The 6,908-nt window shown below is 44.6% G+C and overlaps 1 long non-coding RNA gene across 1 annotated transcript in view; it reads right to left on the bottom strand.

Annotated features, from left to right (window-relative positions):
• Positions 1–2,357: 2,357 nt before the first annotated feature.
• The window catches only part of LOC113490759, a 4,847-nt gene continuing 296 nt past the window's right edge, over positions 2,358–6,908 (bottom strand). Inside the window, exons 2-3 of the long non-coding RNA XR_003400303.1 lie at positions 5,597–5,610; positions 2,358–2,450 (exon numbers count right to left, since the gene is read on the bottom strand). This is a non-coding gene — a long non-coding RNA (uncharacterized LOC113490759). The remainder of the gene's footprint in view (positions 2,451–5,596; positions 5,611–6,908) is intronic.

Here is a 6,908-nt window from a genome sequence, read left to right as displayed (position 1 = left end):
TTTTTTTTTTTTTTTTTTTTTTTTTTTTTTTTAAAAAAAAAGGCAGAAGAAGAACCCAAACTTCTTGTCTGGGGAAACTGAGAAGAACTCTCATTACTTGCTTGTTTCTCTTTCTGTTTGTATGGACTCACTGTGCACCTGGCAGTGTTCCAGGTTTTTTTCCCAAGAGATCAAAGCTTCCATCAGTGGGACAGAAGCAAAGAAGTGAGCAGAACTTGGTGCAGTCCAACACTTTGCATAGTCACATCTCTCCCAGGAGCCTGATTTAGGTCCCCAAACATAGAACTTCCTACATGCCAAAGAGCCACTCTCTTCGGTCAAAGGAGCCACTTCCTCAAATAAAATTTCTCTCACATCCTTCACCCAGGCTCAGTTTCTCACTCTGCATGTGTCCTTCCTTCCCATTTCTCACCATCAAATCGCCATCCCTTCCCCTGCAGACATATGCCATACGAAAAGGCACACAAAGCCCTTGCGGGAGAAGCACAGCTCCTACGCAGGCACTGTGCTCTGCTCAGTGGCATGCCTTCTTGTCTGAAAATGCGTGTAGAGACAGAGCATGCAAATCGCTTCTTTTCCAACATGTATATGCTGCATGTTTGAGGGGAGGTATAAAACTCAATTTCTAAGGTTAAAGTAAATCATGGGAAGGATTATCTCCATCAACAACACAAAATCCATGCCAGGCTGTTGAACAATTCTGCTGTTTTTCAAAACAGCAGGCAGCAGCCCTGCATAACAATTAATTAAATTTCCCCATGTTAAATTATGCCATAGTTAACCCCCAAACTCCCTTAAACTGATGAATAAGAAATCTTCCATTTTTATCAGTGTGCACTTTCTTCTGAAAGTCAGCACTAGTCCTTAGACTCAGAGCTTTTCCAAACCAATTTAGCCTTCAAGTGGATGGTGCCCTTAGGGAACACAGCCAGAAACCAGCAGGAGGACCAAGCTCTAAATCATCTGAAGACTTTTTCAAGTGTTTTCAAGGACCTGAGAGCTGAGTTATTTCAAAAAGTAAATTTAAGCAACTCAGTGTAAGAAGCTAAAGACAAGTTTGAATATGTTTGCAACTTGTAGCCCACTACACAGGAATGAACCTGAACTTGATTCCTGCAATGCAGCAGGGCGGTTCTTATATTCTGAGTTCAATAGCATTTATTTCTGGGGAACACCTTGTATCTTGGGGAGGGGACAAACAAGCTTGCACGGGCTCATGTGTATGGAGTAGGGATATGGGGGTTATTAAAGGATTAAGAGGGACTGATGCTCTTTGGCAACTGAAGTATAAACACTAGGAAGTGAAAGAGCTAAATAGCTCAAATACTAGAGTGCCATTGGAATAAACAATTATAAATTGGTTGTGAATAAGCATCAGCCCGATGCATGACTCCTAACCTCAAGAAGGCTTTGGAAGGAATGATCAGCAACAGCTGAAGACTTAGCTTGATTTGAAGGAGAGAGTTGGGTGAGCAGGGGGAGATAACATCACGGTGATATGCATTTCCAGTTTAGTGGTCCCTTGAAGCACAAGGACAGACAAGTTTTCACAAGGTAAATGTCATTATCAGCCCACCTAACACAGTACCTCAGAACTACTGACACTCTCTCCACCCCAAAGAACAAAAGGCCTGGCATCACTCAGGCTGGACTCTCAAGTACATGAATGACAGTTCCTCAGAGGAATATAGTGCACTCCCTGCACACAACTGACCAAAACCCAGCCCGAATGCTGGCTGGTGTCTGAGACGGGGAGTCTAAAGAATCTTAGATTGATGGTGCAAGGCCTGTGCAAAAACAAGGGGAGGCGTATGGGACTGTTCGAAAAAGACATACCAAGTACTGATAACGTTGCTAGGCGATTATCTCCTAGCCCAAAGAGAAGTCCCCCCTAGTCCTTGAAGAACAGACTAACCAAAACACCAGTATAAACTGGCCTGGAAGAAAGCCAGAGAACAACTGAGGCTGCGCAGAGCGACAGGGTGAAAAGTTCATCAGCGAGGAAGAAGCGGTACTTCATCTTTACGACCCCTCCCCAGGAGATTGTGACCCCAGCCCGGAGCTTGGAGAGCTCATCGCGCAGGCGCAAGAGGAGGAGACCTGATCACCATGAGAAGCGAGGGGAGGCGGGGGTAGACTATGTATATGTACAGGCGTTCTATGAATATGCACTATTTTGTAACATATAAGCCAGACGGGAGCTGCAAACGATGCGCATGCGTGTGGTGGAGCGATCCCCCATGCGCCCAGCACTGAATAAACATACCCACTTTATAACCCCAAAAGTTATAGAGTGATTTCTCCGCAAAACATCTTGGCACCCCAGATGGGACCTATCTCTGCTCGGCTTCCGGGACACTGCTGGAGGGTGGACGTCCTAGGTGCACCCCGAGCTCTTCTCGGAGGAACTCCGCTCCCAGCTGTCCACTGCGGGAGCAGACAAGGACCATCTGGTTCGCGGACAGAGGTATGTTTACAAGGGTAACGGGCTGCTGGTAAGACGCACAGAGACGTCTGGCGCACGGCTCAGTCCCGAGGAGGGGGTGTACCCATTTGGTTTTGGCTTTGGGAATCCGCGGGAAAGTAAGATCTTTTGGGGCCAACTACCGATGACTGGTATATAAGAGGCAGTTTGCATTTTGGGCAGGGTACTGGTAATTCCCGTCACCTGCAGGATCTTGCTTTAGGTCATTGTATAGTGCACTAATGGTGGATATACTGGCTTTGAACTGACTGCTAATTGTTATTGGTTCATGATATATGTTACAAACGGACTTGGTGATTGTTTGAACTCGGTATATTTTGTGGTATGAGTGACAAGTGTGATGGGCCCTTTAAGTGTCTGTGTGCCGCTGTGTGAGTGAGAGCAGCCGCTGCTGTGTGTCTGTGTGTCTGCGTGCCTGCAGGGGCAGGGTGTGAGTGAGAGGCCGCTGCCGCTGTGTGAGTGAAAGGCAGCTGCTGCAAGATAAATGAGAAGTTTATGAGAAGTTTATGTTTGTTTAAAGAATACACTGTTCTTGTATGTCTTGTGAAAACATGAGCCGGAGATGGGAAAGTGAATCCCTTCTCTGTCAGTTTGGGTTAGACTTGGTTGGATTATTTGTGTAGAAGGAGTGAATGGTCGGCACGGGGAAATGATTTATACCTGCTAGAAGGATTGTACACAGCTCCTTCTGGGTAACTGGTAGTACCAGATTGGGTTCGTGAGAGAATTCCCTGCTTTCTCTGTGCTCCTATGCTCTTATTTTTGGTAATTTTCATCAAGCCTGGGTATTAGCAAAGTGCATTCTTGATATAAGTGGTATTGTCTGATAAGAGGAGGTCGAGGTGTGCGGAGTGCTGAGAAGAAGCGGTGTCATTAGACCTCTCGGTCGAAAGACAGGAGTTGATAAATATTGTGTGGAAGAAGTCATAAGATACCGGAACTTTTGGAAGTGAAGGAGGAAGAGTGGGAGAAGGTTGAAAGACAGTGTAGAAACTGCTATAAGTGGAGAGAAAGGATTTTGGGAAGAAGGAACAATTATGGGAAATAAGCAGGGAAAAATTGTAAAAGAAAAGCCCATTAGATTGCATACTCACGCACTGGAAAGATATAGCCGGGAGGGGAAGTACGGAAAGCAAGAAAACCTTGATTAAATATTGTAACCAGTGGTGGCCACTTTACAGACTAGAAGAGGAGGCTAAATGGCCACTAAATGGAACTTTAGACTATCATACACTATTACAATTAATGTTATTTTTACGGAGGGAAGGGAAGTGGGATGAGGTGTCTTATGCGGACATGTTCTTTACCCTCCGAAATCACCCGGGGTGGCAGAGGGACTGTGCACTAGTTCCACCATAAGATCCTTTAGTGCTTGCCCTGGAAAAGATTATACGGGAGCTACTAGCTACTATTTTTACAAACCTTTGAAATATAAACTGGGAAAGCAGTTAGGCATACACAAATTTCTGTATATGCCTTACTCCACAAAAGAGCTCCTAGAAAGACACTTACTAGAACAATTAGGAGCAACTATTACCTTTAGCAATGGAGAGATTACTCTGGAGGTAAATGACCAAGAACTTATACAAATCATGAGCTTGTCCCTAACTAGTATCCCCACAGGAGGAGAAATCAGTGAGGAAATTATCAATCAAATGTATCCCGGAGTGTGGGCCACTGACACGCCTGGAAGGGCAAAGAATGCCTCACCCGTAGGGGTAAAACTTAAGGAAGGACAACAACCAGTAAAAATTAAGCAATACCCTTTAAAAGGAAGATCGGGAAGGGATCCAGCCAGTTATAGAAAAATTTTTACAAATAGGATTAATAAATAGATCTCCACCCAGTGGTGGCAAACCCATACACTTTATTGACAAAATTAACTCCTGAGCTAATCTGGTTTACTGTTTTAGACCTCAAAGATGCCTTCTTTAGCCTCTCTCTCCTCAAAGCCAGTCAGAAAATATTTGCATTTGAATGGGAAAATCCTAGGAGTGGGCGGAAGACCCAGTTAATCTGGACAGTGCTGCCACAAGGATTTAAGAACAGCCCCACTCTATTCGGTAACCAGCTAGCAAAAGACCTCGAATTGTGGGAAGCCCCAACCCCACCCGAAGAGGGAAGGCTGCTGCAGTATGTAGACGACATCCTGATTGCCACCAAGACAAAAGAAACCTGTATGTCTTGGACAGTAAGCCTTTTAAATTTTTGGAGACTTCAGGGCTACCGAGTATCAAGAAAAAGGCCCAGGTGATGCAATGCGAAATGATTTATCTGGGCTATGAAATCGGTGCTGGAAAAAGAACCTTAGAACGACCCCGGAAGGAGGCGATCTGCCAGACTCCGAGGCCACAGACAGTGAAAGAACTGCAAACGTTCCTGGGAATGACTGAGTGGTGCAGACTGTGGATTTATAATTATGGATTGCTTGTTAAATCTTTATATGCACTAACTGCCACTCAACAGAAAAATCTCCAATGGAATAAGGAGGCTATACGAGCCTTTGACCTGTTAAAAAGGCTCTGATGTCAGCTCTGGCTTTGGGACTCCCAGATGTAAGTAAGCCATGCTTTCTCTTTTCACATGAGAAACAGGGAATTGCATTTGGAATACTGGCACAAGACCTAGGCCTGTATCGTTAGGCAGTCGCCTATTTCTCCAAGCAACTAGATACAATTGCTAAAGGTTGGCCTGGATGCCTACAAGCGGTTGCAGCAGTGATCTTAAATATACAAAAGGCACGAAAATTCACTTTAAGCCAGAAAATGATTGTATTTGTATCTCACACAGTATCTGCAGTATTGGAAATTAAAGGGGGACATTGGCTTTTGCCCCAAAGGTTCTTAAAATATCAAGCAGAATTAGTAGAACAGGATGATGTGAAGATTGTAGTAAATAACATTATTAACCCAGCTTCTTTCCTGAGTGGAAACACAGGAGAACCAGTGCAACGTGATTGCCTGGAGACCATCGAGGCAACATACTCAAGCCGCACAGATCTGAAGGATGCCCCTCTGGAAGATGATGAGAACTGGTTTACGGATGGGAGCAGCTATGTTTTGAGCGGCAAGAGGTATGCTGGGTATGCTGTTACTACCACCCAAGAAACACTGGAATCAGGACCACTGCCTGCGAATACCTCTGCACAAAAGGCAGAGATAATAGCACTGACTCGTGCTTTAGGATTAGCCCAAGGCAAGACAGTGAATATTTACACAGACTCGAAGTATGCCTTTGGGGTAGTCCACACTCATGGAGCAATTTGGAAGGAAAGAGGACTGTTGAACTCACAAGGGAAACACATCAAACATGAGAAGGAAATTCTGGAACTGCTAGAAGCTGTACCACTTCCAAGAAGAGCGGCAATCATGCATGTTAAGGCCCACCAAAAGGTGAACTCGGATTTGGAAAAAGGAAATGAACTGGCGGACAGAGAGGCAAAACAAGCAGCCAAAAGAGAGGTAAAAATAGAGGGAGTTTTAGTTCCTGATGGGCAAATCATCCCAGAAGGTAAGCCTAATTATACTAAAGAGGATCAAAAGTTAATTACAGACCTGGAAGGATCATATAATGAAGAAGGTTGGGCCATCACTCCCCAAGGGAAGGTAATAATTCCCTCTTGTTTAGCTAGACACCTGGTACGAGAGGAACACAGGAGAGGGCACTGGGGAGCGGAGGCACTATACCGATATTTGGTCAAGAGTATTAGAGCTAGAAATCTGTATACCATAGTAAGACAGGTGACTCAACAGTGTGACCTTTACCTCCAGACTAATCCTAAGAATACCCCCATTCTAGAAGTAGGCCAGATTGGAAAAGGAAATGGGCTGGGACAACAATGGCAAATTGACTTTTCAGAACTTCCAAGAAAAGGGGGGTATCGATATTTACTGGTATTAACGGATACCTTTTCAGGTTGGCCAGAAGCATTCCCCACTAGATCTGCCAAAGCCCGGGAAGTGACAAAAATATTAGTACAAGAAATAATTCCACACTTTGGGGTCCCAGCAACTATATCCTCAGATAGAGGACCACACTTTATCTCGAAATTAGTTCAGCAAATCAGTTGCCATCTGGGTATAGACTGGCAACTTCACATTCCTTATTGTCCCCAATCTAGTGGCCAAGTAGAAAAGATGAACCATTTAATTAAGCAGCAAATAGTGAAGCTCAGGCAGAAGTCAAACCTGACCCGGCCCCAGGCTCTCCCTCTGGCACTTTTGTGCATACGAGCAAAACCGAGGGCCAGGGAAGGGTTGAGCCCTTTTAAAATGTTATATAGCAGACCTTACGTGGTACAGAAAGGAACATTGATGCAAGTTTGGAAGAAACTAGGACTTCATACATGATAGCATTAAGTAAACAACTCAATAAAATTGGGAAACATGTATTTGGAACTCAGGGTAGAGGGTTAGATGGGCCT

Source organism: Athene cunicularia, unplaced genomic scaffold (genome assembly GCF_003259725.1).
Source record: "Athene cunicularia isolate RWA unplaced genomic scaffold, athCun1 SCF_28, whole genome shotgun sequence".
NCBI classification, from domain to species: Eukaryota; Metazoa; Chordata; class Aves; order Strigiformes; family Strigidae; genus Athene; species Athene cunicularia.
The sequence above is the reverse complement of the archived record's forward strand: the minus strand, read 5'-3'. Positions and strand labels throughout refer to the sequence as shown.